General features: G+C 53.6%; 1 long non-coding RNA gene across 1 annotated transcript; it reads right to left on the bottom strand.

Annotated features, from left to right (window-relative positions):
• Window positions 1-3,764: 3,764 nt before the first annotated feature.
• On the bottom strand, window positions 3,765-23,602 carry LOC103346062 (uncharacterized). The gene is made up of 4 exons (XR_515660.4): window positions 23,341-23,602; window positions 9,359-9,580; window positions 4,474-4,572; window positions 3,765-4,155 (listed from the first exon to the last, which is right to left on the bottom strand). It is a non-coding gene; the product is annotated as an uncharacterized lncRNA (long non-coding RNA).
• Window positions 23,603-23,624: the final 22 nt, after the last annotated feature.

Raw genomic sequence — 23,624 nt, 5'->3', positions numbered from 1 at the left:
TGTCCTTCTCCCTCTCTCTCTCTGTACTTCTGACTTTCAAATAAATAAATCTTTAAAAAAAAAAGAACTAAAGGAGGAACCAACTCACTTTAATGTGGTAAGTTCTACAGTAAATTCAGTGCTACATTTGTTTAAAACCATGTCTTGGAGCCGGCGCTGCGGCTCAATAGGCTAATCCTCCGCCTGCAGTGCCGGCACACTGGGTTCTAGTCCCGGTCAGGGCGCCGGATTCTGTCCCGGTTGCCCCTCTTCCAGTCCTGCTCTCTGCTGTGGCCAGGGAGTGCAGTGGAGGATGGCCCAAGTGATTGGGCCCTGCACCCGCATGGGAGACCAGGAGAAGCACCTGGCTCCTGGCTTCGGATCGGTGCAGTGCCGGCTGTAACAGCCATTTGGGGGGTGAACCAACGGAAGGAAGACCTTTCTCTCTGTCTCTCTCTCTCTCACTGTCTAATTCTGCCTGTCAAAAAAAAAAAAAAAAAAAGGCACGTCTTGAGTACGTACTATGTGTCTGGTGCTGGGGATTTAGGGACACGATTCCCTCCCTGTGCATCTTAGACATTCTGGTGCGGAGAGCAAATGACGAGTGAGTGAATGACGTTAGGTGGTGAGGAACGGAGCCGGGGCAGGAGAAGACGGGCGTCGGGGGCGTGGCCAGTCAAGGGGCAGTCAGGGACGCACCCACTGAGGGAGCAAGCGCAGAGGGCCAGGAGGGACGGGGCGCACCAGGAGAAGGGCAGGCGGCGTCGGATAATGCAGAGACCATCACGCCAGGCCTTGCAGGCTGCGGTGTGGACTTGACCGGTAGTGACGGTGACACAGATGCAGGCAGCGAGGTGGCAGTGTGACCGCCCCAGATGACCCGCGCAGCTCAAGCCAGCCCCTTCCCTGCACCACCCAAACGCCCCTTTCCATGCGCGGCCCAACCGGCTGACGGCAGGTGTGTGGGTGAGCCCGCTTGGATGCGTGGAATGAGCCACCGTCCTCACTGAAGGGCCTGCCGCCTCATTCAAGCTGCCTGGTGACTGAGGCCCTGGCTGACGTCTTCCATCCAGAATATCTAGGTATGCCACGCTCAAACACCTGAGCCACAGAAAGTGTGTGGGGTGTGAAATTGTGCCTACTTTGATCGGATAGATTTTCCTTAAAAAAAAAAAAAAAAAAACAAAAAAAAAACAAAAAAAAAAAACACACACGCTGTTTCTTGTATTGGCCACCAGATGGCGCTTGGACTCTAAGGCCAGAAACAGGCCGTCACCGTGGTGAACAGGTTATTTATCAATGTCTAGAGATCAGAGTGTTTGTTCTAGAGCCGATTTGGTGATGTTTCGTTTTAAAGCGGATAAACCGAGAGGGGCTAGGTTCTACCAGGTGCTAAAAAATGTAGGGGTGGGAGTTTGGCAACTTAGGGCTCCCACATGCAGCATCAGAGTGCCTCGGGCTGACCCCTGGCTCCAGCTTCCTGCTGAGTAGCACCGGGTGGACAGCGTGGACAGCAGAGATGGGGGATGGCCCCATAGCTCGCTTCCTGCCACCCACAGAGGAGGCCGGAATTGAGTCCCCAGCTCCTAGCGCTGGCCCCAGCCCAGCCATCCGGGAGTGAACCAGTGGGTGGGAGAGAGCGAGTCCTCTCCCTCTACTCTCTGCTGGCAACACCGTGGGCAGCCAGGGACTCCCACACCTGCTGGTGGAATGAATACAGAAGGCAAAACCTCCATGAAACCAGGAGCCTGGAACTCCACCTGGGTCTCCCATCTGGATAGCAGGGGACCAAGCACTTGGGCCATCTTCTGCTGCTTTCCCAGGTGCATTAGCAGGGAGCTGGATCAGAAGTGGAGCAGCCGGGACTCGAACCGGCGTCCACAAGGGATGCTGGGGCTGCAGGCAGCAGCTTAACCCGCTGTGCCACAGCACCACCCTGCCCCTCCCTGGCAATCTTACTTCCAGGGTCCTATCCCAAAGGCAGACAGAATAATGAAGTCCACAGAAGACGTCTCTCAGTTAAGTCCTATTGTAATGGGGCTGGACGTCACTGACACAGCCCTGAACAGGCTGTGGTACAATCCGCTATGCCGCATCCTCACCAAGCCACAATATGCAGCTGGAAAAAGAAATGCGATTTGTTAAGTTTTTGTACCGGGGCTGGCGCTGTGGCACAGCAAGTAAAGCCGTCATCCCATAGGCCTGGCTGTTGCGGCCATTTGGGGAGTGAATGAGCAAATGGAACATTCCTCTGTGTGTGTGTGTGTGTGTGTGTCTTTCTCTCTCTGTAACTCTTCTCTCCTTCTCTCTGTAACTCTGACTTTCAAATAAATGAATAAATCTTTAAAAAAATGTTGGGGTCGGTGCTGTGGCGTAGCAGGTAAAGTCTCCGCCTATGGCACTGGCATCCCATATGAGTACCAGTTAGATTCCCAACTATTCTACTTCCGATCCAGCTCCCTGCTGGGCCTGGGAAAGCAGTAGAGGAAGGCCCAAGTGCTTGGGCCCCTGCACCTTGTGGGAGACCCTGAAGGAGCGCCTGGCTCCTGGCTTCAGACTGGCCCAGCCCTGGCCATTGCAGCCATCTGGGGAGTGAACAAGCAGATGGAAGACCTCTCTCTCTGTCTCTTCCCCCAACCCCTTAACTCTGCCTTTCAAATAAATAAATAAATCTTTAAAAAGAAAAAAATTGTGTCTATAGAAGGATGTCAAAAAGTTCAAGGTAACGTGTATCAGAGAAAAGCTAAGCATGGATTGTCAAGATTTTCACACCAAAATAAATTTATCTTTTAATTTCATTTTCCAGGAACTTTCTGAAGCATTCCTATGTGTTTGGATAAAGCAGAATATTGGTGTTTTGTTTTTTTGTTTTTTTTTTTTGTTTTTTTTTTTGACAGAGTGGACAGTGAGAGAGAGAGAGACAGAGAGAAAGGTCTTCCTTTTGCTGTTGGTTCACCCTCCAATGGCCATCGAGGCCGGCACGCTGTGGCTGGCGCACCTCGCTGATCCGAAGGCAGGAGCCAGGTGCTTCTCCTGGTCTCCCATGGGGTGCAGGTCCCAAGCACTTGGGCCATCCTCCACTCCACTCCCGGGCCACAGCAGAGAGCTGGCCTGGAAGAGGGGCAACCGGGAAAGAATCCGGCGCCCCAACCAGGACTAGAACTTGGTGTGCCGGCGCCGCAAGGCAGAGGATTAGCCTATTGCGCCGCGGCACCGGCTGGAATATTGTGTTAATATCACTAGGAATCAACATTTTCTGAATAAGAAGAAAACACAATAGTAACATCGGAAAAGATTTATTTTCACCCTTGAGGGGAGACATACAGAGCTCTTCCACCCATCAGCTGCTCCCTAAAACCTGCAACAGCCGAAACTGGACCAGGCCAAAGCCAGGAGCCAGGAGCCCAGGGCCAGCTCTCCCCTGGGGGCGGCAGGGGCCCGAGGACTTGAGCCACGACCTGCTGCCCGCCAGGACGCAGATGGGAAGTGGAGCTGGGACCCCACCCACCTTAAACCTGGTAAAGACCAAGACCAACCCAGGCCCCACACTTGGAGAGAACTTCCTGGAACACACCCAGAGGGGCTCCCCGAGGGGCCCAAGCTGCTGGCTCATCGGGGGAGGGAGAGGTCGAGACTGGGCTGGCGCTTGGCGGAGCTCCTGGCCAGCAGCAAATTCTATTTCTCGACTTAGATGTGCTTAAAATAACACAATGTGAGTTCCTGGTGAGGTTCAGAAACTCCTATTTTAAGATCTTCCTGGTGGTTAAAGAAATAAGAGTATCTAGTTTTTCTTTTCTTTTTTTATTTATTTGAAAGTCTGAGTTACAGGCAGAGAGACAGAGACCGAGAGAGAGCAAGAGAGAGAGGTCTTCCGTCCACCGGTTCACTCCGCAGATGGCAGTGATGGCCAGGGCTGGGCCAGGCTGGAGCCAGGAGACAGGAGCTTCATCCAGGTCTCCCACGTGGGTGCAGGGGCCCAGGCACTCGGGCCATCTTCCACTGCTTCTCCCAGGCCATCAGCAGGGAGCTGGACTGGAAGTGGAGCAGCTGGGACAGGAAGTGGCGCCCCCAGGGGATGCCGGCGTTGTGGGCGACAGCGCCTGCCCCCAGTCCTAGTTTTTCCAAAGGAGAGTTTCTAGGGTATGAATCCATCCCCAGTACGTGAGAAGAAACGTTCTGCTGGGAGGAAAGATTCGTAAGCCAGCGCACCTGCTCTTGTCCAGAAAACAAATATCGCCACCAACACAGAATCCAAAGCAAAGCAGAAGAACGTAGCCATGCCCACGTGGAGTTTTGCTTCCCTGTTGTAAACGAGGAGATGCTGAGGCGCCCCAGACGTCTCGGCGCGCCCTCGCCCTGTACTGGACCTCCACGATGCTAAACACCTTTTCATGCACTTTGAGAGTCCAGCCCAGCCATATGCGGGAGTGAACCAGCGAACAGAAGGCACCGCGTTTCCTGAGAATCACGTGGATTCACCCCCAAAACCCTCACCTGGATGAGAAGTGGGCTCCAGTCCAAAGGCGAGGCATTCCCTGGACGTTTGCAGATGCAGCCTGCAGGCCGAGGGTTAGCGCAAGGCACCCGTGGACCCTGCAAAAGCCAGGGTGGCTGAGCCCAGGAGACGCCCGCCCCAGGCCAAGCGCTTGTCCCTGGGCTGGTGCCCCCGGCGCCGCCCTGCACCCCGCTCCTCTTCACGTTGCTGCCCCATCATCTCAGGCCCTCTCCCACCCTCATGTCCGCCAGTCCCCCGGCCATGGGGGATCAGGGTCCCTGGCGGCCCTGCCTCGCCTCCCCCCCGCCGGCTGCTGTATTTACCCTCCAGGTCTCAGACCCTACACCCAGCACACACCGCTGGGGCCATCAGAGCAGGCTCCTGGAATGGCCACCTCAGGACCCTCGGGCTGCCCGGCACTGTCCCACATCCTGACCGTGCAGATTAGGAAAAGGCTACTCTCTTCCTCTGAGTGGACACAACCCCCCACTTCACCCCGCCTGCCAGCCTCCCTGTACCCTCTGAGTCAAGCAAATTTGTGCAGTGCACAACCCATACAACCCTACTATTGGCCACAGGTCCCTTACCATACCCTTTTAAAAAAGAAAAGATGGGGCCAGCGCTGTGGCATAGTAGGCTAAGCTTCTACCTGTGGCATCACCATCCCCACTTCCAATCCAGCTCTCTGCTATGGCCTGGGAAAGCAGTAGAAGATGGACTAGAACCGGCGCCCATATGGAATGCCGGCACTGCAGCCTGGGGCTTTAACCTGCTGCACCACAGAGCCAGCCCCCGAAATGCTATTTTTAAAAAAGATTTATTTATTTATTTGAAAGTCAGAGTTATACAGAGAGAGGAGAGGCCGAGAGAGAGAGAGAGAGAGAGAGAGAGAGAGAGAGAGAAGTCTTTCATCCAATTGTTCACTCCCCAATTGACCACAACAGCTGGAGCTGTGCTGATCCGAAGCCAGGAGCCAGGAGCTTCTTCTGGGTCTCCCACATGAGTGCAGGGGCCCAAGGACTTGGGCCATCTTCTACTGCTTTCCCAGGCCATAGCAGAAAGCTGGATCGGAAGTGGAGCAGCCGGGACTAGAACCGGCACCCATATGGAATGCTGGCGCTTCAGGCCAGGGCATTAACCCACTGTGCCACAGCGCCGGCCCCTGAAATGCTTTTTTTTTTTTTTTTTTGCTTTGAAAGACAGCCAAAGCAAGATTTTTCCTCCACTGATTCACTCCCCAAAGGCCTTCAATGGCCAGAGCTGGACTGGGCACGAACTAGATACCCAGAATTCCCTCTGGATCTACCACGTGAGTGGCAGGGATGGAGCTCCTGAGCCATCCTCACTGCCTCCCAAGGTGCACATTAGCGAGAAGCTGGATCAGAAGCGGAGCATCAGGAACTCAAACCAGGAACTCCAGCACGGGAGCAGATGTCCCGCGTGGTGCCTTCACCCGTCCCAGGACCGCTTCAGATCACTTCATGGAGCCTGCCAAACCGCTGACCATGCTCCCAGCACAGCGGGCAGGCAGGGAGAGCGGGCCTTCTGCCTAAGGTGACCGGCTGTCCTGGCAGGAGCCCTCGGCAAGGGGAAGTTTCAGGGCCAGAGCTGGGCACTATCTGGGCAAGCCGGGAGGAGCGCAACTCTATTTCTGCACACTCTGGGTGAATGCCAGTGCCGAAGCCTAGCGCGGAACCATCTGGCAAAGCAGCAGTTGGTTTTCTGGTCCCAGTCGCACAGTGCAGAGCACCGGGACGTGAGGGCGGGAGGATTTTGTAAGAGAAACAACTTCGTGTTCGATCACGACTCCTTATGGGCTCTCTGGGCTGCCATCAAGAGGAGCTTTATGGGGCCAGCACTGTGGCATAGCGGGTAAAGCTTCCGCCTGCAGCACCGGCATCCCATATGGGCACCTGTTCAAGTCCCGGCTGCTCCACTTCCGATCCAGCTCTCTGCTGTGGCCTGGGAAAGCAGTGGAAGATGGCCCAAGTCCTTGGGTCCCTGCACTTGTGGGAGACCTCGAGGAAGCTCCTGGCTCCTGGCTTCGGATCAACCCAGCCCTGGCCATTGCAGCCATCTGGGGAGTGAACCAGCTGATGGAAAACCTCTCTCTCTGTCTCTACCTCTCTGTAACTCTGCCTTTCAATAAATAAATAAATCTTTGAGAGAGAGAGAGAGAGAGAGAGAGAGAGAGAGAAGCTTTACATATCAATAACATGGGCCGGCGCCATGGCTCACTAGGTTAATCCTCCGCCTACAGGGCCAGCATCCCATGTGGGCACCAAGTTCTAGTCCCGGTTGCTCCTCTTCCAGTCCAGCTCTCTGCTCTGGCCCAGGAAGGCAGTGGTGCTTGGGCCCTGCACCCACATGGGAGACCAGGAGGAAGCACCTGGCTCCTGGTTTCAGATCGTCGCAGCGCCAAGCCATAGTGGCCATTTGGGGAGTGAACCAACAGAAGGAAGACCTTTCTCTCTCTCTCTGTCTATAATTCTGTCAAATAAATAAAAATAAAAATAAATCAATAACATGAACCACGCAGACTCTTGTCACAAGTTTTCAATAGTTGCCTACCAGCCAATCAGTGTGATATTTCAACTTTTTATTTTTTCCTTTGAGAGTCAGAGAGAGAGACAAAGAGCACTCCCATCTACTGGCTCATTCCCCAGATGCCCACAACAGCCCCCAGCTAGGGCTCACGTGGGGAAGCAGGGACTCAGCCCAGGCTAGGACCCGACGCCACGCCGTCACTGCTGCCTCCCGGGGCAGGGACTCAGGCCAGGCAAGGACCCGACACCACGCCGTCACTGCTGCCTCCCGGGGCCTGCACGAGCAGGGAGCTGGAGAGGGCAGCAGAGCTGGGACTCAGACCCAGGCCCTCCACTATGGGGCACAGGCCAGTGTCCACCTGCCCAAACTGCAACTCTTTTTAATGCAGCAGACATGTCTGTTTAAGGTTAGCGCCAGGGGGCCAGCCCTGTGGCGTAGAATTTATGCCTCCACCTGTGGTGCTGGCATCCTGTGTGGGCACCAGTTCTAGTCCCGGCTGCTCCACTTCCCAACCAGCATCCCTGCTAATGAGCCTGGGAAAGCAGTGGAGGATGGCCCGGGTGCTTGGGCCCCTGCACCCAGGTGGGAGACCCGGAAGAGGCTCCTGGCTCCTGGCTTCAGCCTGGCCCAGTCTCATCGCCTCTCCTGAACTTTATATTCCAAAAACAAATACATCTTTGGTTTTCCTAAAGCAAGTCATCGTCTCAAGATTCTCTGTTTTGCATACACCATTTCCACATCTGGATAAAAAAATGAGCCCAAGTCCCTTTTTTAGAAGACAAGATCAGAATGTGCACTTCCCCTTTAAGAATGGGAGTTGGTTTCCAATCCGTTCAATGTTAGTTGGATTTTAAAGCCAAAGAAAATCTCACAGCAAGTGTATTTTTGATTTATACGGCATTTACTGTTCTCAAATTCTGACACCAAGGAGAAAAAAAGATAAGAATGATCCAGTACTGAGGAAATTCGCTAGCTCTTTCCTGTTAGGGATATTTATATCTGAATTCTTTTTAAGGCTTGAAGCAGCTTTAGATGAATTCCATAAATGAAAGACAATGGTGGTTTGAAAGCTGAAGATGGACTATAGGATCACACCAGCGACAGAAGTGATTCTGCATTGTTTACCAAGCTTTGTACTGAAGGCTCTTCACCTGTGTGGTTCTGTAATTAAGAAAGTCATTTTGCCTTTATTCTCAGAGAGACCACTAGCGCTCCCATCCTCTGGTTCATTCCCAAACGCCCATAGTGGCCAGGACTGGGCTGGGCTGGAGCCAGGCGCTCCCCCCAGGTTTCCTACGTGAGTGGCAAGAATTCCATTACTTGAGCCATCAGCAGGAAGCTGGGGTCAGGAGCCCAGAGCCAGCAGCTGCCCCGAGGCATTCTGCCGCGGGATGCAGGCTCATGGCCTGGCGTCCTAGCCCCTGGACAAACACCTTCCCCGTTTTCTCTGTTCATCCCATTTTTCCATCAGGTGACTTTCGACAGGGCTTGTTTGGGTTTTTGCCAGCATGAATTCCTTTGGGAAGACTTCCAAGGCAGGCATTGCCACGCTAGGGACCAAGCCTCCAACGCAGAAGCGGTAGGGGAACAAACTCCATCCGTATCCGAACCACAGCAGCTCTGTGCCTGGACGTCGGGGCGAGGGGCGGGCGGGGAGCCAGGAACAGCTCAGGCAAGATTCTCAGCGCAGAACTGCAGCTCAGAGCCCCCTGCCCTCCAGGGGCGTCACAGCTGTGTTCCGCGCATTTGCTATCTCTGTTTTCCTTGGCGGTCCCTAAAATACAAACCCCTCATCTCAGCAACGCTCATCTCCACTGCTGTCTCAGATTTTTAAAGGTTTATGTATTTATTTGAAAGAGAGAGAGAGAGAGACAGAGACAGAGAGACAGAGAGAGAGAGAGATCTTTCATCTAATGGTTCACTTCTGAAATGGCAGCAATGGCTGGGGTTGGGCCAGACCAAAGCCAGAAGCCAGGAGCCCCATTCTGGTTTCCCACATGGGTGGCAGGAGCCCAAGCGCTTGGACCATCTTCCTCTGCCACCTTCCCAGGTGCAGTAGCTGGAGCTGAGTCAGACGCGGAGCGGCCAGGACTGGACCTGGCGCTCTGGGATGGGAAGCCGGCGACACAAGCAGCAGCAGCTGAACCCGCTACACAGCAACTCTCACTCCACCCGACTCCTCCCTCCACCCTCCCCAGCTCTCCCTCGGCCATACCTGTCACAGGGACAGGTACACCTGTCACCAGATGGTCCCTGTGCCTCTCACCTTAACTCAAACAGCTCATTCCCAAACCATCCACAGGACCACCGCTGGTAGGTCTCCCTCCCCCAACTCACCACACGTGAGTAGGCCTGATGCTCAAGTGAGCCCGAGTCTTGGTGGTTCGCAGAAGGGGTCAGACGCACCCGGGTGCCCTGTCCAACGCTGGTCACCTGGGCTCTGCTCTGCATCTTCATGCATGGGCCCAGGTCGTCCCCCAGACAGCCATGAGCTGGCTCGTGAGGCCTGGGCTCAGAAGTGACGCGTGTGGCGCGTGGCGTGTGCTCACCTGTCATTGGCTGAAGCAAGTCAGATGGCCAAGTCACTTGGCTGTGCAGTTTAGCTCCAAGTAGGACACCTGCCTCACACCCCAGAGTCCTGGGTTCAAGTCCCAGCTCCACTCCCAGTTCCAGCTTCTTGCTCATGCAGACCCTGGGAGGCAGCGGCCATGGCCAAGTCCTCGGGTCCCTGCCACCCACGTGGGAGACCTGGATGGAGTTCTCAGCTCCTGCCTGCATCCTGACCCAGCCCTTGGCTGTCCCAGGAATTCGGGGGGCATGAATTAGCAAATGAGAGCCCTGGCTCCTTCCTCTGCTCCCTCCAACCCTCTTTCTCCATCTGCCTCTCAAACACACAAGTAGTTTTATGTCTCTCAGACTGGGGTAACTTGTAACGACAAAAGTCCCCGTTCACGGTGGTGGTGGCTGGGAGTTCAGCTCGCGAACGCCATCACACGGAAGTCGCCTTCTACATGCTCCGGTGAGGCGAGGCGAGCCTCTTTCCCAGGGACGCTCAGCCGCCATCCCGCCTGTCCTGCCTATCCCTCTGTGTCAAGACCCACCTGAGGTGGGCTGGCGCCGCGGCTCACTAGGCTAATCCTCCGCCTTGCGGCGCCGGCACACCGGGTTCTAGTCCCGGTCGGGGCGCCAGATTCTGTCCCGGTTGCCCCTCTTCCAGGCCAGCTCTCTGCTGGGGCCCGGGAGTGCAGTGGAGGATAGCCCAAATGCTTGGGCCCTGCACCCCATGGGAGACCAGGAGAAGCACCTGGCTCCTGCCATCGGATCAGCGTGGTGCGCTGGCCGCAGTGCGCTGGCCATGGCGGCCACTGAAGGGTGAACCAACAGCAAAGGAAGACCTTTCTCTCTCTCTCTCACTGTCCACTCTGCCTGTCAAAAAAAAAAAAAAAAAAAAAAAAAACCTGAGGCGCCAGGTGCACCCGCGCCCATGGGAAGTGTAGCTGCGCCCCCTCCGCGGCGACCCCCACCGGAAACCCCACAAGGCCCTGGCGGAAGTCAGGAGCCCCTCTCGGCAGCGCATTGCCTCCCAGCCCTCACAAGCGGCACCCCAGGAAAAGAAACGGGGAGAGGACGTCGGTGGGCCGTCCCCCAGCCCCGGCTGCTGGGGGCTCCCTGCCCAGCTGGGCAGCCCCTCGGCGCCCTGTGGACCCTCTCACGGCGTCGGCTCTTCGAAGCCCCCGAGTGCCGGGAACAGCCACATTCTGAGGGCTGCCGCGTGGGAATGGGGCCGCGCGCGGATTCCTTGAAGCGATCCTTGTTTGTAGGAAAGGGCCTAGCTACCGGCTGAGTGAGTGAATCAATTTGTCGACATAAATGCTAGGGACGGGAGATAGGTCTTTTTTTTTTTTTTTAATTTAGTACTAGAATTAATTGTATACTAGGTAGCTTTCTAACTCACAAAGAGCAGCAGAGGGCTGAGGGCCTGGGTCCTACCTCTTGGTTTTGCCACTTTTTTAAAAAAAAGAATTATTTATTTATTTGTAAGTCAGAGTCACATAGAGAGAGAAGGAGGCAGACAGAGAGAGAGAGAGAGAGAGGTTTTCCATCTGCTGGTTCACTCCCCAGTTGGCCACAACAGCCAGAGCTGAGCTGATCCGAAGTCAGGAGCCAGGAGCTTCCTCCAGGTCTCCCATGCGGGTGCAGGGTCCCAAGAACCTGGGCCATCTTCTACTGCTTTCCCAGGCCATAGCAGAGAGCTGCATCGGAAGTGGAGCAGCCGGGACTCGAACCGGCGCCCGTTTGGGATGCCGGCACTGCAGGCGGCGGTTTACCCGCTATGCCACAGCGCCGGCCCCTCAGTTATGCCACTGTTGAAAGAGACACAGGGGCCTTAGAGAGATGTGGGAGAGAAGGTTTAAAGGCAGGAGACCACGTTGCAGGAACTAGCAGCTCCAGACAGCTTCAGTCCCAGTGGAACCGGGAGGCAGGCCTGAGGGATCGGCAGCAAAGCAAACTTTCCCTCCCCAAGGATCAGCACCACCATGGCAAATGGAGAAAATGGAGAGCCTATCCCCAAACAGGGCCTGGCAGGGCGGGATGCAGATGAAAGGCTTCCGTTCTCTGCGCCACGTGGTCTGTGTGTGCTGGTGCAGAGGGTTGAGGACAAAGGCAGGAGGCGCGGCGCCGCCAGGCCTGGCTGTGCGGTCCACACCTCGGAGGGCCCAGGTCCTGCACACGCGCAGATGCGGCTTCGGTGGTCCCCGGGGTGGGCTGGGGAGACGGACGGAGCTCGTCCTCCTGTGGCGACGCCAGGGCTCGGGGCAGGCCCGGGATCGTTTGCCAGCGGCTGGCGTGCCACCGTGTCCCCTTTCTCCTGTCTTAGGCCCCCGGAACACTGTAGATAATACCGCAGGCGGCGTGGCTGGCTTCTCACCGTCCCGGAGGCGGGAGCCCAGGCTCCGGGCACCTGCAGAGTCCGTGGATGGCGAACGCCTGCAGGCGGCACCTCCTCACGCCCCTGCGTGGCACGGCCAGCTCCGTGGGGCCCGTCTCCCACTCGTTAGGGCCTTACCCTCGTGGCCTGCTCGACCCCCAAAAGGCCCTGCCCCCCCCCCACCCCACCCCGCAACCTCACTTTGGGTTTAGGATTTCAGCGTAGGGATTTTGAGCCGCCGCCAACCTTCAGGCGGTAGCGGTCGCTAGCATGTGTCACGTGTCGGTGGCTGTGACCCGAGAACTCAGCAGCTGAAATCAACAGTAAAATTTATTCTACCACATAGTTTTGCTTTGTAGGTCAGGACTCCTTTTTAAACTTTGTTTTTGTTTTTATTTGTTTTAAAGGTAAAGAGACAAAGCTCACCTGTCCACTAATTCACTCCCCGAATGCTCACAACAGCTGGGGCTGGGCCAGGCAGAGCCAGGAGTCCGGAAACCAACCCAGGTCTCCCACATGGATGGCAGGACCAAAGGACTTGAGCCGGCACCTGCTGCCTCCCAGGAGGCATCAGTAGGAAACCAAGCTGGGTGGGGCTGAAACTCCAGAACTCTGATTCGGGATGCAGGCGTCCCAAGCGGTGACTTAACCGCTGCACCAGTGCCAGGCCCAAAGCCAGGAGTTTCTGAGGGAGGTAGCCAGCTCCAGTTATCTAAGACTGACAGCCAGGGCTGCCATCGCACGGCTGGATGGGGGCCGGAGGCTGTTTCCAGCAGGAAACTAGGTACTGCCACCTGGTGGCGGGAGGCCCGGCTGCAGGATACGCGTCTTCCCCCAGGACCCAGTTAGTTTGAAGAAAGAACATCAGGGAAAATAGTCTAAACGCTTTCGGAAAGAAACCAGACGTGAGCCTCTTTGGTATTCGCAGTGGACACAAGGGGAACTCAGGTGCATCTGGAAGAATTAAAGGACAAGACTTGGAACTTAGAGAACTTGATGTCTAGCCAAGGGTCACTTAACTGTGAGGGTAAATAAAGATCTTTTCAGACATCCAAAATCTCAGGAAGTGTCTCCAGAAAGACTTCCTTCAAAAGTTATCTTTGGGGGCAGGTGTTGTGGCCCAGCAGGTAAAGCTGCAGTCTGGGGTGCTCTCATTCCACGTGGGAGAGCCTGCTGGGGCAGCTTCCTGCTGGCACACGTCGGAGGAGGCAAGCGATGGCTCCAGTACCTGGGTTCCTGGCACCCATGTAGAAGACACAAATGGAGTTCTTGGCTCCCGGCTCCTAGATCCTGGCTCCTGGCTTCCGCCTGGTCCAGCCCCAGCCATTTGGGGAGTGAAGCAGTGGATGGAAGACTCTCTCTCTCTCTCTCTCTCTCTCTCTCTCTCTCATCCTCTTTCCCTCCCTCCCTCCCTCCCTCCTCCTCTCCCTCTCCCTCTCTGTCACTCTACCATCCAAATAAATAAATAAAAATATTTTAAAATTTTGTTTCAAAATTGGGTATTTGGGTATTACAGCAACAAGATAAATAAGAGGAACACTCATGGGATATAGGAAGCCATACTAAACAAAGTTAATAATGATTAATAAAACAGCACTCCAAAAAACTACATCCATACAAATCCAACCCAAAACTCTTTTTTTTAAAAAAATGGCAGTTTGAGAGTTAAGAGAGGGGCTGCTGCTGTGGCTCAGTGGATTAAAGCCCCAGCCTGCAGTGCCGGCTCCAATTCCGATCCAGCTCCCTGCTAATGTGCCTGAGAAAACAGCAGAAGATGGCCCAAGTCCTTGGACCACTGCACCCAGGTGGGAGACCCAGAAGAAGCTCCTGGCTCCTGGCTTCAGATCAGCTCAGCTCTGGCCGTTGCAGCCATTCAGGTAGTGAACCAGCAGATGGAAGACCTTTCTCTCTCTCTCTCTCTCTCTCTCTCTGCCTCTCTCTGTTACTCTTTCAAATAAATAAAAATAAATCTTAAAAGAAAGAGAGAGAGAACAGAAGCAGGGGAGTTTTACAGGGAATAATAAACACAATTTAATCTAAATATATCATGTTATCCATATAATAATATGTGGATAACTTCTAGAGAAATTTTTAAGTATGTATAATTTTCAAATCAATAAATCTATCCATAGAAGTTAGGGAAGGAGGAGAATGGAGAGTGTGGTAAATAGAAGACCGATGAGAAAGACAGCAAGTGGTAACTGTAACGCGTCTGCCAGTAAGGCAGTGGGCACACCAAGGCCAGCCTGGAAGAGGTGACAGAATATCCCTTTCACTCCGTAGCTGAGCTGGTGGCAGGTCCTTGTGGAGGAAAGACAAGAGTGCGTTAATCCAGAGAAGAAAAGAGAGCCAGACCTGACGTTTCATTTTTCAAGGGTTATTTGCCTAAAGGGTGGGTGTTTGTAGAAGAAGAACCTGGGCCCCAGGCCGTGTGAGGGGGAGTATCAGAGACCCCAGCATCTCTCCACAGGTGGGTAAAGCCAGAGGCCCCTCCCCGAGGACGACAGGGTGGAGTTGTGTTGGTCTCTGACTCTGATGAGGACAGCAAGAGGACGGTTCCCCCTGAGACTGCCCCAGAGGAAGCCACGCTCCTGCGGCACGACCGCTCCAGTGCACTTACTGTCTGTGTAGCCTGGAAAACCTCCCCTGAAAATTGTAGCAAGCCGGCGCCGCGGCTCACTAGGCTAATCCTCCGCCTTGCGGCGCCAGCACACCGGGTTCTAGTCCCGGTCGTGGCGCCGGATTCTGTCCCGGTTGCCCCTCTTCCAGGCCAGCTCTCTGCTGGGGCCCGGGAGTGCAGTGGAGGATGGCCCAAGTGCTTGGGCCCTGCACCCCATGGGAGACCAGGAGAAGTACCTGGCTCCTGGCTTCGGATCAGCGCGATGCGCCGGCCATAGCACGCTGGCCACGGTGGCCACTGGAGGGTGAACCAACAGCAAAAAGGAAGACTTTTCTCTCTGTCTCTCTCTCTCACTGTCTACTCTGCCTGTCAAAAAATAATAAAATAAAAAATAAATAAAAAAAGAAAATTGTAGTGGTCTCCACTGGGCTGTTTTCACATATACACAATGATAAGCAAACACTACCTGTCCAGGAAAATGCATTTCATTTGTTCTTTAAGATTTATTTTTATTTCTTTGAAAGGCAGAATTCAAAGAGCAAGAGAGATCGAGAGAGATCTTCCATCTGTGGGTTCACTCCCCAAACGGCGCTGGGGGTGGACCAAGCCGAAGCCAGGAGCCAGGAGCCAGGAGCTTCATCTGGGTCTTCCATGTGGGAGGCAGGGGCCCAAGTATTTGGGCCATCTTCTACTGCTGTTCCAGCCACATTAGCAGGAAGCTAGATCAGAAGTGGAGCAGGCAGGACAGGAACTGAGCCCATATGGGATGCTGGTGGCGTCTCAGCACCAGCCCCCGGAAAATGCATTTTAAATGCAGGCTTTGAAAGATTTCCACAGATAGGGCTGGCGCTGTGATGTAGCAGGTAAAGCCGCCGGCTGCAGTGCCGGCATCCCATATAGGCGCCAGTTCGAGACTAGCTGTTCTACTTCCATTCCAGCTCTCTGCTGTGGTCTGGGAAAGCAGCAGAAGATGGCCCAGGTCCTTGAGCCCCAGCACTTGCATGGGAGACCCAAAAGATGCTCCAGACTCCTGGCTTTGGATTGTCGCAGCTCCAGCCACTGAGGCCATTTGGAGAGTGAATCAGCAGATGGAAGATCTCTCTCTTTCTCTGCCTCTGCCTCTCTGTAACTCTGCCTTTCAAATAAATAAATATTTTTTAAAAATCTTCACAGATAAAATCCCAAGATATATGAGTTGATTTTTTTTAAAGATTGATTTATTTATTTGAAAGTTAGAGTTACACAGAGAGAGAAGGAGGGGCAGAGAGAGAGAGAGGTCTTCCATCCACCGTTTCACTCCCCAGTTGGCCACAACAGCCTGAGTTGCACTAATCCAGAGCCAGGAGCCAGGAGCTTCTTCCGGGTCTCCCACATGGGTGCACGGGCCCCAGGGAGCTGGATCGGAAGTAGAGCAGCCGGGACTAAAACCAGCACCTATATGGGATGCTGGCACTTCAGGCGGAGGCTTTACCTGCTACACCACAGCGCCAGCCCCATGAGTTGATATTTTTTAAAGTTCCTAAGGAGAGGGGGGTTGTTTGGCCTAGTGGTTAAGATTCTGGTTAGGACGCCTGTGTCCCCATATTAAAGTGCCTGGGTTTGAGTCTGGCTCCCCTTCCAATTCCAGCTTCCCGCTAGTGCAGGCCCTGGGAGCCAGCAGATGATTGGATTGGATCCCTGCTACCCGCACAGGACACCCGGATTGCGTTCCTGGCTTCAGCTCCCTGCTTCGGCCTCGCCCATGCTCCATGGCTGCAGGTTTTGGGGGAGTGGCCTACAGGATGGGAGTGTGCTGTCTCTTTTGTCCTCCTAATTTCCAAAAAAATAAAGTCACTAAACAAACACAGAAACAAGCAACATAATCAGAAGCAATAAAAGCCAGAATGAGATTCACAAATGGTACTAGAATTATTAGGTACAGAATATAAAACACACATGTTAAATATTTAAAGAAATGAATGATGGAATTGGAAAAATACTGAAAAAAAAAAAACAGACTGGTAAAATAAGCAAGGGAGCAGGGCAGACATGGGGCACGGGGGTCGGGCCACCAGTTGGGACTTCCACAGCCCCTAACAGAGCGCCTGGAATGCAGCCCCACCTCTGCTTCCAGTCCACGCGCCAGGCCAAAGTGCACAGAGTCCCCGCTGCTCACACGGGAGACTGGCATGGAGCTCCTGGCTCCTGGCTTCAGATTGGTCATTGTAGGCATTTGGGGACTGGTGTGTGTGTATGTGTGTGTGTGTGTGTGTCATTCTGCCTTTCAAACAAACAAATAAAAAGTTAAGCAAGGGGGCAGGTGTTGGCACTGGTCGAGCCACCACTTGGGACTCCTGCATCCCAGGCCAGAGCACCTGGCTGGAGTCCTGGCTACCCCACTTCCTATCCAGCTTCCTGGACACAGAGCTGATGCCCAAGTCCTTGGGTCCCTGCCACCCACACAGGAGACCAGGATGGAGCTCCTGGCTTCGGCCCGGCCAAGTCCTGGCTCTTGTCAGCATCTGGGGAGTGAAACACCAGATGGAGGATCGATCTCTCTCTCTCTCTCTCTTTCTGCCTTTCAAATAAAGTGAAAATGCATACATACATACATACATTTTTTAAATTAGCAGGATATTTAACAGGAAAATGGAAATTACATAAATGAAAGCGTTAAACTGGCGAGATCATGGCTGAAAGGAGCGACTGGAACAAGCATTCGAAGAACCCACACGAAGTGCAGCACAGGGAGAAACAAAAATGGAAAGCCTGGGGGGGGGGGGGGCGGGCACTTGGCGCCGGCAATTCAGACACCACCCGGGCCCTCGGCATCCCGTATCGGAGGGCCGGGTTCACGCCCCGGCTCTGCTGCCTGGTCCAGCTTCCTGCTAATGCCCACTCTGGGAGCAGCAGGTAAGGACTCGGGTGGGTACTGGGGTTCATCCTCCCACCTGGGAAAGCCAGGGGGAGATCTGGGCTCCCAGCGTCAGCTTGGCACAGCCTCAGCTATCACGGACAGCTGGGCAGAGAACTAGCAGATGGAAAATCTCTCTACGTCTGTGTCACCCTGCCTGTCAAACAAAGACAAGTTAAAATAAATAAAAATGTACGTGTCGCTAAACCTAACAGCGCGGGGATGACCCAGGTTCCTTAGTAAAATCCTTAAATATTATTGACATGCTCTTCCAGCCAATCACCCTCTCACATCAGTGCAAGCCCAGATTCCAGAAATATTTTTGGAAACACAATAAACTATTTCAAAATGCATGCAGAAGAATCAAGACCCACAAATAAATAAGAATGGCAAAAAGAGAAGTTTTCGTTATCAGATAAGATGTAGGGAGAAAAAAAAAAAAAACAGAGTCATTTTTCAAAGAAAGTCAAGGCAGTAGTTACCACCCAGCAGGGCGAAACCAATAAAGCAGGACAGAGAGATCAGAAGTAGATGTGAGGACAAGCATCCCGGTGGGCAAGGACGAGAAGGGGCAGAGGGTAGTGCTGGGAGACCTGGCTCTGCGTAAGAGCAAAGTCTTACCTCTCACTGTAACTCAAAGGTCAAGTGAATGAACCAGAGACCTAAATATGAAAGCCAGAGCTCTAAAGCTACCACACTCACTTCCGAGAGCTGCTATTATGTACCACGAACCTGGTGGCCTAACACAGCAGGAACTTAGTGTCTCACAGCTCTGCAGGCCAGAGGTCCAACCTGAAGGAGCCCGGGGAGAGTCCTTCTGTGCCTCTTCTTAGCTTTGGTGGCTTGGTTGCATTCTTTGGAGTTTTTGGCTTGTGGCTGCACACCTCCAATGTCTGTGGTTGTCGCCATGTGGCAGGGTGTGTGTGTGCGTGTGTGTGTCTTGTTGTAATGTCACAGTGCATTAGCAACTCCACATGGCCTCATCCTTAGTAATTAGTCTGCAACGACCCTACCTCCAGATAGTCCCATCCGAGGCTCCGGGGGTTAGGACTTCCTGTCTCTTTTGGGGGACACAAAGCAACACAGGACGGCTGATCGAGAAACGGAAAATATCTGCATGGCTTTGGAGTAAAGGCTCGGAAGCCAAGAAAGCACACACCATATGGTGAGAGGGGGTGGGCTTGATAATGTTAACATCTCTTCCACACAAAGCTACTGGGCATCAGTGGAAACGCCGGGTGTCAGTCAGGGGCCCAGCATTTCAGGTCTGCAAGAGGATAAATTCTAGAGACCCTGTAAAGAACAATGTGACTGTAGTTAACATTACATCATTGGGTGCTTGAAATTTACCGGCAATTATATCTGAATTGTTTTCACCACAAAAGAAAAGAAATAATAGAGGCTGGCGCTGTGGCGTAGTAGTTAAAGCTGCCGTCTCAAGTGCCAGCATCCCATGCACTGGTTTGAGACCGGGCTGCTGCACTTCCCATCCAGCTCTCTGCTGTGGCCTGGGAAAGCAGTGGAAGATGATTCAAGTCCTTGGGCCCCTGCACCCGTGTGGGAGACCCAGAAGAAGCCCCTGGCTCCTGGCTCTGGATCAGTGCAGCTCCAGCTGTTGTGGCCAATTGGGGAGTGAACCAGCGGATAGAAGACCTCTCTCTCTCTCTCTCTCTCTGCCTCTCCTCTCTCCATGTGTAACTCTATCTTTCAAATAAATAAATAAATAAATAAATCTTTTTATTTTTAAAGAAGTAACTATGTGAGGTGACACGTGGTATTTAGCTCTTTTGTGATGCATATTTATTTATTTATTTTGACAGGCAGAGTGGACAGTGAGAGAGAGAGACAGAGAGAAAGGTCTTCCTTCCATTGGTTCACCCTCCAATGGCCACTGCGGCCGGCGCACCACACTGATCTGAAGCCAGGAGCCAGGTGCTTATCCTGGTCTCCCATGCGGGTGCAGGGCCCAAGCACTTGGGCCATCCTCCACTGTACTCCCTGGCCACAGCAGAGAGCTGGCCTGGAAGAGGAGCAACCGGGACAGAATCTGGTGCCCCGACCAGGACTAGAACCTGGTGTGCTGGCACCGCAGGCGGAGGATTAGCCTAGTGAGCCGCGGCACCAGCCTGTGATGCATATTTATAACACACATGTATGTCACATCATCAAGGTGCACACTTTAAACATAAAATATCTAATTGTCAATAAAGCCTGGGAAAAATAATGAATAAATGACAAACTGGGAGAAGATATTTGAACCTCAAAAAAAAATCTCACAAGTGATTAATACCCAGAATCTAAAACAAAGTCCTACAATTCCATAGGAAACCCAATAGGAAAAATAGAAATTTGGTGAAAAATAAATTGACTATCATTAACTATATTGGGGGAGCAGCATTGTTGTGTAGCAGGTAAAGCCACCACCTGCAGTGCCAGCATCCCATATGGGCACCGGTTCATGTCCCAGCTGCTCCACTTCCCATCCAGGTCCCTGCTAATGTGCCTGGGAAGGCAGCAGTACCTGGGCCATCTGCACCCATGGGGGAGACCAGGGAGAAGCTCCAGGCTCCTGGCTTCTGCCTAGCCCAGCTCTGGCTGTTGTGGCCATCTGGGGAATGAACCAGTGGATGGAAGATATTCTCTCCTCTCCTCTCCTCTCCTCTCCTCTCCTCTCCTCCCCTCCCCTCCCCTCCCCGTCCCTCCCCTCCCTTCTCTCTCTCTCTCTCCCCCTGCCCTGTAACTCTGACTTTCAAGTAAATAAATAAATCTTTATTAAAAAAAAAAGATAATATGTGAAATATACAAATTTGAAAGATACAAAGGCAATTAGTAGGACAGGAAACCCGAATGGCTAAGAAGTCTGAAGAACCGCTCGGCGTCATGCATCCTCACTTAGGAAACTGCAGATCAGTGTGCATCCATAAGGGAGGCAAAAACCGCAAGGTCCGGGGATTCTGGTGTTAGCGAAAATGTGTGGATTTGGAACTAACCTCGCCCCCTAGTGGTGCAATTCAACACGCGTATCTCAGGATCCAATCGCTCCAATTTTAGGTATGTAATCCAGAGTCTCACACAAGTCCCAAAGGATTCAAATGCAAGGGTGTTGATTGCAATGTTGTTTCAAAGACATCAAGGGATGCAGGTCTTTGTTAGTAAGTGTGACAGGCTAACACACTGGAGTGATCTACTACACGTGCAAGGAAAAGTGTCCTCATGTTTGGCTTGTCTGATTGTGGCAGCCGAGTTGAACCGAGGAATACAGCGGGAAAATATGGGGAATTTTTGCAAATCAGGGCAACCTTGTAAACAGAGAAGCCTGTTCTACGCCCAAGAAGACCCTGGAACTTGAGTTTACATGAGAAGCGTTGGAAAGCATCCCCCTACCCCGGGACGATTAAACCTTTAAAAGCTTAAAGGCTGATATTAGTTGAAAGAAAAAAAAAATTACAAATAAAAATTAGAGTTCTCTAGCAATGAGAAGCAACACACACGATGTACAAACAATGACGTGGATTGCACTTAATCAGAAGTTGCATTGATCCGCTATCAAAGTCCCAGCTGCTCGGCTTCTGATCTGGCTTCCTGCTGACGTGCCTGGGAGGGCAGCAGGTGATGGCCCAAGCGCTTAGGGCCCTGCTGCCCGTGTGGAACAACCAGACAGAGGTCCCAGTTCCTGGTTTCAGCTTCGCCAAGCCCTGGCTGCTGTTGTGGGCCTTTGGGGAGTGAACTAGCAGGTGGAAGATCTGTGTGTGTGTGTGTGTTTCCCTCTGTCATTTTACTTTTCAAATAAATCTAAAAAAATAATGTTGAACACAAATAGAAATGTATTTAAAATCATTTTTATAAATTAAAAGCATAGACAAAGCATGTAAATCTTTTAGGAATCTAGATTTATCCGAGAACTAACAATTCAGAATAAAAACTAAACTAAATATGTTAGAGAATGTGACTTTGGGGCTGGCATTGTGGCAGAGCGGGTGAAGCTGCAGCCTGGGTGCCTGCATCCCCTAAGGGCACCAGTTTGCACCCTGGCTGCTCCACTTCCAGTCCAGCCACCAACATAGCTCCTGGCTCCAGCCTGGCCCACCCTGGGCTGTTGAGGCCGTTTGAAGAGTGAACCAGCAAATGGAAGACCTCTCTCTCTCTCTCTCGCTGTAATTCTGCATCTCAAATAAAAAAATTTTTTTTTTTTTTTTTTTTTTTTTTTTTTTTTTTACAGGCAGAGTGGACAGTGAGAGAGAGAGACAGAGAGAAAGGTCTTCCTTTGCCATTGGTTCACCCTCCAATGGCTGCCTCGGCTGGCGCGCAGCGGCCGGCGCACCGCGCTGATCCGATGGCAGGAGCCAGGTACTTATCCTGGTCTCCCATGGGGTGCAGGGCCCAAGCACTTGGGCCATCCTCCACTGCACTCCCTGGCCACAGCAGAGAGCTGGCCTGGAAGAGGGGCAACCGGGACAGAATCCGGCGCCCCGACCGGGACTAGAACCTGGTGTGCCGGCGCCGCAAGGTGGAGGATTAGCCTAGTGAGCCGCGGCGCTGGCCAAAAAGTAGTTTTTTTAAAGGGAGTAACTCCAAGGTGGGCATTTGGCCTAGCAGTTAAGCACCCCCACCGCCAGTCCTGGTGCTTCCAGCGTCCTGCTAACGCACACGTGGGAGGCAGCCATGATGGATCCTGGATTCCTGCCACCCCCGGGGAGGTCTGGATTGAGGTCCCAGCTGCCGGCTTCAGCCCAGTCCAGCCTCAGCCATTGTGAGCATTTGGGGAGTGAACCAGCGGATGGAAGGGCTCCCCCGCTCACTCTCTCCCTTCCATTAAACAATATTAATTTAATATTTCCAAACCAGCATCTCCAAGAAGGAGGTAATAAGCCCGAGTCTTGAAGGTGGCAAAGTGGTGCGGAGCTCCAGCCGGTGGAAATTCACCTGCGTCAGCATTTCCCTGAGCGCCATCACCGGGGTCTGAGGCATCCCGGTGACGGAGCCCCATCCTTTGGGGCCAGTCTGGCCCTAAAACTTCCTCACAAAGTCTTGGCACAGTTGGTGCGCTTCCCCAGAACACACGTAGGCAGGTTACAGCAAGGACACTGTACTCAAAACGAAGCCAGGCGGCTCTTCCTCCACCGAGCAGGGGTCGCTGGGAGCCCGGGGAACCGCGACCCCGCGAGCTGTCCTCGCCTCGGCCCCTGCAGACCCCCGGGTCCATCCCGGAGGCCAGCAAAGGCCCACAATCCCACCTCTCGCCAACCTGCAAACCTCGAGGAGGCCGGTGGACCCTCGCCGGACTCGGCTTTCTCTTTAAATGGCAAGGCGGTGTTTCTAAAATTCGTGGTGTGGGATGGGAGCGGGGTGGGGGGGTATGGGGAAAAGAACCACTATATTCCTAAAGTTGTGTCTATGTAAAAATGCATTCATTGAATACAAAAAATAAAACATTTAAAAAAAAATTCATGGTGATGGTGAACTTCTAAAACTGCTTTTGGATTTTTGCTGTGCTGTTTATAGCCTGGTCACCGGGGACAAGCGACTTCACCTCTCTCCGGGTCCCGCGGTAAGTGATGCCACGGGCGCAAGGTGCACACGAAGCCCCTCAGAAATTGAGGGGTGCGGGGTTGGGGGGTGGATTCGTGCGCACAAGAATTCCCACCGCAGACGGAGGCAGCCGACCCCCGAGGGGGTGAGGCCCCGTCTCCTCCGCAGAGGGCCTCGCCGCCCGCCCGACCCTCCAGCCCGGCGGAGCCACAAGCCCGCCCCCCGCAGCCGGCTGCTGCGGGTCCGCCCCCCGCAGCTCCGGGTCCCCACCCCCCGCCTCCAGGGCGGACTACATCTCCCGGCATGCATCTGAGTCCGGGCCCAAAGGGGCCTGCATTCGCGGGTACCTCATCCAGGCTGCTTTCGGGGCTTCGAGCCGTAACTGTCGCTCATCCGGCGCCTATTTTCCTCTTTGCTAAGCGCGTCCGTTGCGGTTAACCCCACCCGCCGAGCCGCAGCCCCCTCGGGGTCTGTGAGGCGCGCTGGCTTCTTCCTTCAGGCGGCTGAGGGAGGGCCAGAAGCCGAGCATCTCTCCCCGGGAGGACTCACGCGGCCCCGCGGCGTTCCCACTGCGGCCTGAGGCTGGCCCGAGTCCCTAGGCCGCGCAGCCGGGAACTACAACTCCCAGGCG

The sequence above is a fragment of the Oryctolagus cuniculus genome, chromosome 18 (genome assembly GCF_964237555.1).
Source record: "Oryctolagus cuniculus chromosome 18, mOryCun1.1, whole genome shotgun sequence".
NCBI lineage: Eukaryota > Metazoa > Chordata > Mammalia > Lagomorpha > Leporidae > Oryctolagus > Oryctolagus cuniculus.
Note: the sequence above shows the minus strand (reverse complement) of the source record. Positions and strands in the feature narration are given on the sequence as shown.